Source organism: Anolis carolinensis, chromosome 1 (genome assembly GCF_035594765.1).
Source record: "Anolis carolinensis isolate JA03-04 chromosome 1, rAnoCar3.1.pri, whole genome shotgun sequence".
NCBI lineage: Eukaryota > Metazoa > Chordata > Lepidosauria > Squamata > Dactyloidae > Anolis > Anolis carolinensis.
Genome location: NC_085841.1, coordinates 77789228 through 77802156, shown reverse-complemented (window position 1 = coordinate 77802156; position 12929 = coordinate 77789228). Strand labels below are relative to the sequence as shown.

The following is a 12929-nucleotide window of genomic DNA, read 5'->3' as shown; positions in this document are numbered from 1 at the left end:
CAACCCTTACCCATTTGTGGTTTTTTCAATTGCATCTCAAAAACGTAAGACAGTTCTTCAGAAAGGCAAAGGCAATTGATTTTGAAACCATATACTTAAAACACAAGCCTCAGATTTAGAGTGATGGGAATCTCACATCAAAACCAATGGAGTTGCGTGTGATTAGAGTTGGGCAACAATTCCAGGCATCCTGGAGGAAGCTTAAGCTACTTTACAAGAAGTTGTGTGTAAGTATCTTTCACTTACCACTTTTTCAAAATCAGAAATAGGCCAAGAAGCCTCATGAGCAGACTAACAAGAAATAAGGTTCTTTTCTCTTCCCCTCTCGCTGTTTCTCCATCCTTCCAATCTCTCTCAGATATTTTTCCCCTGCAGGTGGGAAGCTTTTGATGGGACATGATTCTGCATGGAAAAAGCCAGACCAGCTAGGATTGAGCACCCTGCTGATCTTCAGCTGAACGTTACAGCCCTCCATTTGCTGGTTAAAATATTGCAGAGGTCTGCAAAAATGATTCAGCCAATCTTCACTTGAATTTTTATTCCAAAGCCATCAGCACAATTATACCCTCAGTGGGGAGGGCTCTTTTGTTTTTCTGTATGGATCATCTTAGATTATGGAACTTAAAGTGTCCCTTAAAATGCCAGGTGTTAATTGCCATTTTTGTGACATAATAGCAGCTCAGTCAGTAGCTGAGCTGCAATAGAGGGTCATGAATCCTCTGTCAAATCACCATATTGTGACATTAGAATAGCGTAAAACATGACATCAAGACATATGGTGAACAGAAAAAGATTAGCAGAAAGGTGAAGAGAGGGGAAGGAATTGTGAAATGACCCTGACAAACCAATTGGTGGGAAATCAGGCAAGCTAAATAGCCTGATCTACCAAGCCTCTGTTTAAAGCTGTGCAGTTGTTCAAACCGCACTCCTCCCCCCCCCCCCCACACCCACACCCAAAGGCTGGGTTGTTCTTCAAGCTGTTCTTTGTTTTGGGATGTCATGACCATTTCACTGTGATGTTCCTAGGTCCTGTACCAACTTTACTTTTCAGTTTCTGGATATCTCTATTTGGGTGTCATTCCTGAGCCCATTAATGTGAACATTGGAAATAGTTATTGCACCTGAAATAAAACATCAGATTTACAATATGCACAAGAAATTGAGATTATGATTAATTCATTTCCCAAGATTACAACAGTGTGCTAAAAGTTACCTTGAGGCTTTTCTTTTGGTGTGAAATATTAAAGATTCAGCAGCTCACATTATTCATATTGCAAATCCCATGAGCTTGAAGAAAAGCTTACATATATTAAGCAACCTCCAAAGTTGGTTGGTAAAACATTTATTAGTGCTTCCACTCTATTTAGAGAGTTTCAGAATACAAAGAAATTCATTTGTGGAAATGCCTTTAGAAGTTACTTTTGTCACTTAATGGAAAGCAGGTGGGAGAGGACCATCCACGTGAATGAATAAATTGGTAAATTTAAGACTGAGATGCAGATAAATACAACTGTTATATCTGACCTTACTGCTAAATATTGAAAGTTCTACAAGGAAGTACAGACTGACTACCAGAAAACTAAGTGTGATAAAGCCCATTCAATAGGTAACTAGAGCTCTCATTGGAAGCCAGAACAATAGTGTACAGTGGAGTCAATTTAAAGTAGATATCTTACCACACGGAAGAGATCTAGCGTTGCGATTCATCAGCCTTTGCGGTGAATCGGGGCAGCAGTGGGGCAATCCTGGGGCCCCAGCTGGCAGCTGATGCTTCCCCATTACATGTGGAGAAGCATTGCCACATGGTTTAGTCCTGCAGTAGCTGCATTGTTCCTACTGTGTTGGTTGCACAAGATCCTAACACACTGCCAACCCAGTTAACTCACAGAGCCAGAAGTCAGCCTATGTCATCTGATGGGCAGCATGGGGCTCCGCGAGTGAACTGGGCAGAAGCATCCTAGGACACTTATTTTTCCACATGTGTTGAGGTCGATAAACAGCAGGAAAATGTAGGCAGATAAATCTAGTGAAGGTAAGCAAAACAAAGCCAAAGCGTTTTTATGCAGAATGTTTAAGGCCCTAAACTGCTTCAAGGGAGGGTTTCTGGCTGGAGAGTTTTCCTGTTAAAGCAGCTTCAGGAAAATGCTGTCTTGGCAAAAAGATAAATTCAGCTGAAGCTGGATGAGAATACCTGCAGTGTAGTTCACCCAACCACACTGGAGAAATGAGCTAGGTTGAAGGGCCATCGCATTTTTAAAAAATTAAATAATGAACTCTGAACAACTTTCAATTTATCAAATTCATTAAAAGTAGAAATTTTAGATTTAGATTTCAGTTACAGGCTGGAGAGTTAGGGGTATACCTGAGCATAAGCATATTTCAAGTAAAGTTATCTGACTCGGGAGTATCATTCATACAGTGAGTTATAAATGTCCACATCCATTTATTTTAATAAATATTTTGTAAAAGTCAAGTCAAGGTATTAAATGATAATATTTCTCAACGTGTCAGGTGGCATTGCTGGAGGTATATATTGGTTTCCTCTTGAATGAATAAACAATATTTATTGAAATCAAACAGTCTCTCTTTTCTCGCATTTCATTTGACTGGTTCATTTCTGAGCGAGCACTTGCATATACTCTGTTCAGCCATAGAAAAACCATGGTATATTTTCTGTCTTTTAGCTATTTTATTACTGGTCTAGGAGTCATGAACAAAACCCCTAAAACACTTTCATGTAATAAATATTAATTCTCCTCCATGAAAATGGAAAACATTAAAAGTTCTCTACCCATGGCTTAATTGCCAGGTTTTGTTTGTTTGTTTGCTTATTTGATTGATTCCAGTCTTACTTTTCGCTCACATGGAACTCAAAGAGGCTTATAGTATATGTTTTTGAGGTAAAAGACTAACTTGGATCATATAACACCCACATTGAAAAAACTTCATTGGCACACAGTTCATTTCTGAGCACAATTAAAAATCCTAGTCATGAAAAACTGCAGCTTAGAATGTCTGAAAGACCATAGCTCTCCATCTAACACCCCCCCCCCCCCCCCCGAGTTTTAAGACCATAAAGTAAAACTATTTCTACAGGCTTCTCTACATCAATACAAAAACATGTAGTAGGATCACCATATAAAGCTCTGTGAATTCAACTAAACAGTGTTCTTGGAGATTTGCATGCAATGTGAACCTTTGAGTTTTAAGCCAGTTCAAAAAATTGTGCATTTTACCCCACATAATTTTGGCGTGGCCATTCGTATAGGAGACATTGCTTTGCTGTAGAGTTTGAGGTAGGAGTTAGTGGTGGGTGGAATTGGGTGGTAGGAGGTGATACCTATTGACTATAAGTGGATCTTTTCTGGGTCAGTTTTTGAGTATGCACACACACTTGCATATCAGTAGTATATCGGTATTAGTGCACACCTACTTAACATAAAATATTATATGTTCATGAATGATGGGGAGAAATAAATGGAGTAGCCACAACCATGTAGATAAATATAATGTGAAGGACCGGAAATGCAAACTGCCCCCTAATAGCAAGGTGAGTTTGGCAAGTGGAGATTTGTGGCTGGTAATGTGTGTGATATTAACAATGTGTATAGTGGTAGTGATGTATATGGTGTCATCAGGGTCACTGCAGGGTCAATACATATTGGGGAAATGCAGTGCCAAATAGAATATTTTCCATCATCGTAGACAAACCCTCAGTCCCACCATCTTCATAAGCACCTCTGGTGAAGACATAGAAAAGAACCTTCTTGGTGGCTGTTCCCAGGTTGTGGGACTGCCTTTCGGATGAGACCAGACTGGCATTTTCTCTTCTCTCCTTCCACAACCATTATTTGAAGAAGCATTTGGTGCCTAAGGGTGCATTTACACTGCAGAATGAATGCAGTGGACACCCTCTTAACTGCTACAGCTCAACGCTATGAAATCCTAGGATTTGTAGTTTGGTGAACCACCAGAGCTCTTTGACAGAGAAAGTAAACAACCTTGTAAAACCACAATTTCCATAATTACAGAGCATTGAGCCATATTTCAATTCTAAAAATTAAATAAATATATATAGACCTTTAATTGTACCTTATGTATACAGATATTTGAAGAGTTCTTGTTTTATCATCTAGTTGATTTACTCTGAACAGTTTGTCCCTATCATGTTACTCTCAATTTGTGTTAACTTGCAAACTGCTGCATTTTCTTAGCATTATAGAAGAACAAATGGTGAGAAAAGTGAAGTAACTTCTTTAAGGGTTCTGAAATGATGTACGGTCTTTAGCTGGAGAAATCAAGTTAATGCGAAGAACCCATCTTCCAAGATATTCATGTTCTTGAAAAGCACACTTTTCATAACTGCAATTTCTTCAGATCATTAAATCCAGACCTTGAACATCTTCTTACAGATAGAAATACTCCTCTTTGTTTTACAAGGACAGAGCTTGAGATTCACTGCATTTCAGAAGGAAATGGACACCAGTGAGGACAGAACATATATTAATAGGAATGTACCTGTGACACAAATGTCCTTCTTCACCAGAGTTAGGTGGTTGGTGACTTCACCCATCTGCACATTGCTATTGCATCCTAGGCTAGATTCTATTTTGCCTCAGTTTTTTGTATAAAGACATAAACATTTGACTTTGTACGGTGGCAGCTTCCTTGAGCCTGATAAAACACTCACATTGGGAATGCTTATCTTGTAATCTTCTTTGGATATACAGCCATACACAGCATTTAACTTTCCTTCAACATTTTAGTGTCATTATAATTGCAGCATCCATGTACTTGCTCTAAAGGTGGGATCATTGATGTTGAAACAAGATAACAGCTGAACTGCATGATCTTCCTACACTAATCCCTTGTCTGAGTCATATTTCCATATTCAAATGGGCATCGATAAGTGTAAGACTCAGTTATTAATTTAGATGCAGGCAGGATGTTATAATCACACAATTCTGCTTGCTCAAATCTGTCAGCATGTGCTCCTTTTGAAATTTACTGAATGTGGTTGAGACAACAAACATCTCCACAATTTCTTCAGGAGCTGATGTTAAAGTGTTCACTTTTTTCAACTTAACTAGGGTTTTCTTCTTTTTAACTTCCTCGCAAAGAACTCCAATTTTACAAATTAATATGACACTTTTCTTCTGAGTCTGGAATAGTTTTTAGGGATAGTCATGGCATGTTGATTGTTTTTGAGATACTTTATCATAACTTATCTCGTGTGCTGGATGACATTGTAGAGTTAATGTTTTTGAATCAGACACCTAATACCTAATCCTCCTGGACTCCACAGATTCCAGCAAAAATGTTTTTACATCCTGCTCTTGAAAGTGAGAACTAGAAATTAGCACCACAAACTGAAACATATCTGTGACATATTCCTTCAACATCCTCCTATCTCCTGTAGTTAAAAGCCAATCCAAAAAACACATCCTTTTTATCCTGCTTTTTTACAAATACTGAAAACTGGGAAATAAATATGTCAATTTTTTCAGGCATATTATCTGGTTGTGTCCCTCCAAATCTGGATCAAACAAATCTGTTAATGTTCTGAATTTGAGCTTGTGCCTTTCAGAGCAGCTTTCTGATTCAGAAATTCAGGTTGGAATTTGGCCACATGTGAAGTATATCCTATGCAGCAAAAGAATACAATGATAGACTTGACAGCATCTTGTTAATGTGAAATTAGAATATGTGCATTCTTGGTGTGTCATCAGCTGGAATTTATTGTTATCTTTCCCCCGGGTTTAAGTAGGTTTCCTACACTTTTCGTCTCATTAATTTGTTCTCCACTCAGATTTTGTAAAATAGCATTATTACTGGTTACTATTTTAAAATAGTACCAGGAAATGGAATTAATAGTTATAAGAAATACAGTATTTTATAACTATTAATTCCAGATCTCCAGCTTCTATTCTTTGTTTGATTTTGTTTGCCTTTAAGAAATTTCATAGGGCTTTCTTAGCAATATTGATTCATTGCCTATAGCTTCCTCTGCTGCTGAAATATTGTTACTGGCCCAAGGTCACCCAGTTTCCATAGCTGAGCAAATATTCAAACCCTGGTTTCAGTGGATAATCCAATGCTCACATCACTACACCACACTGGCCTTCCCTGTTTTCTGTATCACTGCTTTTGTTGCAGCCAGTTTAGGACTTCTTTCATACCACAATTTATGCTTTAATCCATTATATGCAAAATGTCTTCTAAATTTGGGACTAACTAATCACTATCCGAATGCATGACTGATGACTCTGTAGAGATGGCTTTTTTGCAGCAGGACTCTATCCAACATTATTTTATTTAAATCCTTCTCCCTCATACGGCGAAAACTATATCATCTTCAAAGTAAAGTTTGTTAAAAGACTTTTCTTTCCAAGAAGAAAAGAAAAAAGAATATAGATTTACTTTTGTGATTCTTACGGTTTTCTCATAGAGAAGCCCTAAATGAAACTTGCTTGCTGTATAGACATAGAAGCATACAAATGTTTTCTTTTATCTATCTTTCTGAGCACTGAAGCGACTCTTTTGAATTTCAGAAGAAAAGACACCTCCACAACATTGTGAGGAAAGCTCACTAACTATTGTTCAGTAAGGATTACCATATTTTCTTTAACTGCTCTAACTAGTTTATATTTCATTTATATGTGTAAGGATTTAATTAAGCTTATGAAGTCATAGCCAAAGTAGGGCATTCAGTTTTTGCCAACTTCTCCTCCTTCTTGAGGGTCCCACAGTCTTCCAAAACCAGAAGCTGGAATCCTGTTAGTACATATTACATAATTTTAGCATTCACATTTTCTCCAGAATGTTGCAGTAGTGGCAAGGGAATGCAGGAACATTAATTTCTTTATAGCTTGGATCTTTAGAGACAGAGACATATAGAGCAATTTTAACAAGTCTGAGTAGCTGCCAATGAAGGCTGGGGTGAGTGAATTCATTCTCCACATGAGTAGCAATGCCTTCAACACATAAAGCAGGACCTCTGGATCCAAGCCAGCCCCACACAGACAATTTCCCTAATGTCTTCATTCTTTTACAGCTACTGCACTCATGGTCTTTTCAATACTTTTCCCTCCCTAAGTCCAACACATAATTTAAGGGGTACATTGGTTTAAATGTATACAAAGACTGCCATTCATGTCTGTTGGCAATCCCTGTGCTTCTACAGGTTAGCATCTTTCTTTAAATCTCCTGACCCTCACAGGCAAGAGACCTCCTTGGGCTCAGCCTTCACCTTGTGAAATTTCCTCCCACAAGAAGCTGGGCTGGCCCCTTCCCTGTTGTTTTTCTAATGACAGGCAAAGACTGCAGGCAGGCTTTCTGAAATGGCATGGCTGCTGAGAAAGTAGCTTTTAATGGATTGGCACAGTACTTTTTAATTGATGTGTCTTTAAATTCCCTTTAATCCAATAATAATGTTTTAATATTACAATTGGTTTATTGCATTTTAACATTTGAACATTTAGTATTATATATTCTGAATACATGTATCCTTGAACGAAAGAAAGAAAGAAAGAAAGAAAGAAAGAAAGAAAGAAAGAAAGAAAGAAAGACAGACAGACAGACAGACAGACAGAAAGAAGGAAAATTGATCTTAAAATATTTCAATTTGGTTTTGATGTATTCAGCTTCAGTTCTGGGGAAAAGACAGGATATAGATCAAATAAATAAATAAATGATAAACATTGTCGGAGTTCATGAAAGGTTTCATCTGAATCCTGCATCTGTTTACTACATTTAGAAGGTTTAAGAGCCTAAAGCTATATCAGTTCTTCATAAGAAAAATGTATGTCATACAGCATTAGATAGTTTTTAGCTTTTTACAGATCAGGCAAGACTTTGAACATAAGAATATTAAAGTAGGCACATTTTCCACTTGCCTTTGGCATATCTTTGCCAACATTATAGAAATTTAATTTACTAAAATGTACTGACCACTGGTTTTTTTTACCTATGTGAATATATCTCATCTGAATGAAACAATGCCCTTAACATCTGCATCTTTTCATGATAGATGAAACTGATTAATATTAATCATATTTGCTCTTCATGTATGTTATGAAAATTTTATATATGCCCTCTTCTAAGGGCACCATCATGCAATTTTCACATAATAATCCAATTCATAGATTTTTTTTCTCTTAGACTAGAGTTCAAGGCAAAGCCACATGGTGGAAAATAAAACGAATTTCAAAGATCCTCTGCCAAATTGGATACTGGAGAAAAGGTGATGATAGCAATGTGAATGTGGACCATAGACTGAGTTAAAACAGACCAAATCCAGCTTTCCAGACAGTCACTGCAGAGCAGTGTTTCTCAAACTGTGCTCCTCCAGGTGTTTTGGACTTCAACTCCCAGAAATCTCAGTCAGTTTCCCAACTGTTAAGAAATATGGGATCTGAATTCCGAAACATCTGGAGGAGCACAGATGCTGTAGAAAACTCTGCTGTAGAGCGTTTCAGGACACTCTGGAGTATCCCACAATTGTGCTTGGTTCCCAAGGACAGGTCTGTTGACTAGAGGGGGGGTCACCTCTCAAATTTGTTGATTTCTCAGAGATTAGACATATTAAAACAAGTGCCAATTGTGGGATTGCTTTCTCTCCTCTTTCCCCCAAGATTTAGACACACACTGCTAAAATGCGAAAGTCCACAGCTATCTTTTAAACAAAGGGAGTAAGTCTTGACATTAAGTAGCCTAAATACCTAGATATCTGATCTTGAAAGCTAAGGAGGGACTTCCATAATTCATATTTGGATTTTAAATCTTCAGTGAATATCAGATTCTGTAGAGGCAAACCCACCTCCTGAATATTAAGAAGAAGACTTGAGGATTCTGGATGAATGGATTTTAATCTTGGACATTCTTAAAATTTTATATAATGTGATTTTATTTTGTAATGGTATCTGTTTTATATGAACTGTTGTTTTGTAGTTTGTTTTATATGAATTGTTGTTTTTACATTGTTTTTAGGCATTGAATTTTTGCCTAATTACTGTAAGCCGCTTTGAGTCTCCTCGGAGAGAAAGGTGGGGTAAAAGTGATGTAAATAAATAAATAAATAAATAAATAAGAAAACTCTATGAAGTTCATGTAAAGATAAAGGTTTCCCCTGATGTTAAGTCCAGTCGTGACCAACTTTGGGGTTGGCGCTCATTTCCATTTCTAGGCCGAAGAGCCGGCGTTGTCCATAGACATCCCCAAGGTCATGTGGCCGGCATGACTGCATGGAACGCCATTACCTTCCCGCCGGAGCGGTACCTATTGATCTACTCACATTTGCATGTTTTCGAAGTGCTAGGTTGGCAGGAGCTGGGGCTAACAGCGGGCGCTCATTCCGCTCCCGGGATTGAGGTCACCATAAATCAACAGGTGACTTGAAGACAAACATATAACACTATGTAACAAAATTTGAAAAAATCTGTTCCTGTTTAATTGTGTAGTACTGTACTTACTTTGAAAGTAGTTATTATACTCCAGTAACTTTGTTTTTGCTTGTTATCCTTCTATTACCTGAAACATAAATGTTTATAATTTTCCTCAATGAAAATATGCCCCTTTTAACCTTTCCAAACAAGGTTTTTGCAGTTTAATAAACCTTTTTCATGTTTTTATTATAGAACCACTCAGAAAATGATATTTATAACCAAGGAACAAAAAATGTGTTACATAGTGTAATAGGAACGAAAACATTTGAAATGCACATCAGAAATAATGATGTGTATTTAAACTAAATTGGGAGGGCTGGAGCAAAACAGAATTTGTACCAGGGCCCACTGAGTCTAATGTATTCAATATTCCCAGGTAAGTAAATATGTATGGTGAACTGGGAGTAATCCCCAAATAAATACACTGGGGGCCCTTCCAGATAGGGCCCAAAATGCGGGCCCTGTCGGACTTTTACCAAACGATGCTTCAGATAAAAGTGAATTCATTCAGTACAAAGCAGGAAAACCCTGCTTTATCACAAATTAATTAGATACCTCATTAGACCCATATTTAAGAGTACGTGAGTCTTTAACTTTGAATTTTAACTTCCCAAGCATTATAGACAACATGACCAATAATAATGGATCGGTGGTGTTCGCAGCTCAAAACATCTGGAAAAGCCAGTGCTTGCACCTGTTATCTGAATGTATGCTAAGACATACTGCTTTGCAAGAGCAGAACAAAATACTTCTCAAAAATATTGAAAGACCTTGATGCTTTATTTTATTCATGTATATCCCGTAGTTTGGGATGCATATAATAGATATTTTTCAAATAAGAATTTTTCACATGCTGACTTTAAAGATAAAGAAACAAAACAACCCAATTTCACAAAAATATCAGTATCATTGTTTTAAAATTAAGTTGATACATTTACAACTTAATGTGTTGTCGAAGGCTTTCATGGCCGGGATCACAGGGTTGTTGTCTGTCTTTTGGGCTGTGTGGAACATGGCCACACAGCCCGAAAGACATACAACAACCCTATTTACAACTTAGTTCCTAGGCATGTTTACTCACTGTGTTCAATAGGAATGTCTTCATGCTAAATATGCTAAGAGCTGCAGTTTCAGATAATTAAAGTTAAAAACCATGTCAGATAAATGAACATAGAAAGCGTATATAGGAATCTGAAAATAAGTGACTGCATTGCAAAGTCATTTTCCATTCAAATACATTGAAATTAGTTCTACTCATAATTATTTATTACTTTACAAAGATGAAAACTCTTTTTTCTCCTTAAGAAAGAATGGTGATAGCAGTAAGCGCGGTTTAATGTTCTGTAACAAGGATATAAAGATAGCAAGTAAGACAGACTTTAAGGAAAATGTTAATTATCTTAAACTTAATTACAGTAAAGTGCATGATAAGAATTTACAAAAAGCCTGAAATGCAGCCAAAGCAGCTCCCGAGTTTATTTAAAAACATGGCTGCATGCTAATAATAAGTTGCATGGCCTACTATTGCAACAGTAATTAATGGTTGTATTTTATTGAATTTGTGAATACCTTAAATGTACCATACCAGGGCAAGTTTTTGTTACTTAAAAAACCAAGCTTTGCTATTTAGAAATAAAGTGGTTGAGGAAAATGATTAGCTGGTAGATAGATGTAGTCCATTCTATATGGTCATTGAAGTATTGATTTCTGGTCAGGGGAAAAAACAACAAAATGAAGTAAAGTTGATTTAATGAACATTCTGCTAATTCTCCAAGTTGGAGCCTTAGAAAGTCTGTCAGAAGGATTTGAGTGTAAGGTGACATTGCCATTTGTTCCCAGAACTTACTCTCCCTCCCACCCCCACCCCTACCCCCCCCATAATAAAGATAGTTGAAGGCACATTCTGTTAGTGAGAAATGCTTCTCAGCCCTGCTCTCCATTGATATTTGGATAAAGGCTCTGAGCGAAAACCACCTCCCCTTTTTTCTAGTTCCATGCCTAAATATTTATTCATACTCTTGCAAATTATTTACAGCCCATGTACACTATAGAATTATAGCATGATTGTTCCACTTTCACTGCCAGGGTTCCATCCTGTGGAATTCTTGGATTTGCAATTTAGTGAGGCAACAGAGCCTATATGTCTGAGAAGTCTAAATACCCTTCTCAAAACTTCCAACTACATGATTGTATAGGGTGGAACTATGGCAGTTAAAGCTCAATAAAGCATTATCATTCTGTATTATGATTGGGCCTGTGCACTCCTTGACAGTTGGAACTATACTTAAGAGCATGGAAGGATAAGTACCCCATGAGGTGTTTATTTGTTTGTTTGTTTATTTGTAGTATTTATATACCACCCTTCTCAACCCCAAAGGGGACTCAGGGCAGTTCACAGTGTTGGCAAGAATTCTCTTTGTGGGCATGGACTGAGAGGCCAGTGGCTGCTCTGTGCATTTTGCACTTTCGTTTCTGTGAGATATTTCTTTTAAACCTCAGAAAATTGTTTTGTTGTTCCCCACATTAAAAAGTCTGTGGACTCTCCTTTCTTCTTCCTATTGTCAGGATATAATACAATATGTAAACCCAACATAATGGGATTCAAACACTTTCCTGTAAAAAAATACCCAGAGATGGGGAGGGCGGGGGGGGGGGGGTTAGTGGAAAACATTTCTAGCTGGACGTTGTGATGATAGTTTTATGGGGGCAATATACTATTATGTGGTGTGAGCTGCACACTCTGACATTCATTGGTTCCGTTTTGTTAGGATAAAATTTTGGTGGTTCTTGATGTTGGAAATTTTCTGGTGTTTCCAGGAATCCTGGGATAAAGTTAAAAGTCCTAAAATGTATCATGTGCTCAGGCTTACTAGTGAGGTTAAAAGCAATAAAAGGGATTATTTAAAAGGTTGTGTCTGTGGCAAATGGAAGGAAAGAAATAGTAGAGCTACTATGTAAAACGATGGGAAATGCTAGCAGAAGATACAGGAATGGCAAATATATTTAACACCTCCTTTGCCTTGGTCAACTCCCTAAGGGTGAACAGTACTCGCCTTGGGGGGAATGGAGCAAATGTTGCAATAGTGGGAAATACAATATAGAATAGGTAAAGATGTTGTATAGCAATACCTGACTGCTTTAAATAATGCACGTCTGCAGGACCAAGTGAATTATATCCAGGGGTGCTAAAAGACCCAGCAGAAGTAAAAGCTCTGGAAACCATGCCTTATGAGCAGTGGTTTAGGGACCTGGGAATGTTTAGAATGGAAAACAGAAGGTTAAGCGTTATCGTGATAGGCATGTTTAAATATCTAAAGGTTGTCATTTGAAGATGGAGCCTCACTTTCTACTGCTCCAAAGACTAGAATATGGAACAATGGACTGAAACTATAGGAAAAGCGATTCCACCTAATCCGTCGAAAGAACTTCTTGATGGTAAAAGCTGTCTGAGAATAGAAGTGTGATGGAGTCTCCTTTGGAGGTTTT

General features: G+C 37.5%; 1 protein-coding gene and 1 long non-coding RNA gene across 3 annotated transcripts in view; both read left to right on the top strand.

Moving 5' to 3' along the window:
• Positions 1-12929, top strand: part of sash1 (SAM and SH3 domain containing 1) — a 713255-nt gene that overhangs the window by 425287 nt on the left and 275039 nt on the right. The gene's annotated exons all lie outside the window — the stretch shown is intronic.
• The window catches only part of LOC134298164 (uncharacterized), a 125316-nt gene extending 112387 nt beyond the window's left edge, over positions 1-12929 (top strand). The window contains exon 2 of the long non-coding RNA XR_010005118.1: positions 1-12929. This exon is cut by the window's left edge and continues 89525 nt beyond it. This is a non-coding gene — a long non-coding RNA (uncharacterized LOC134298164).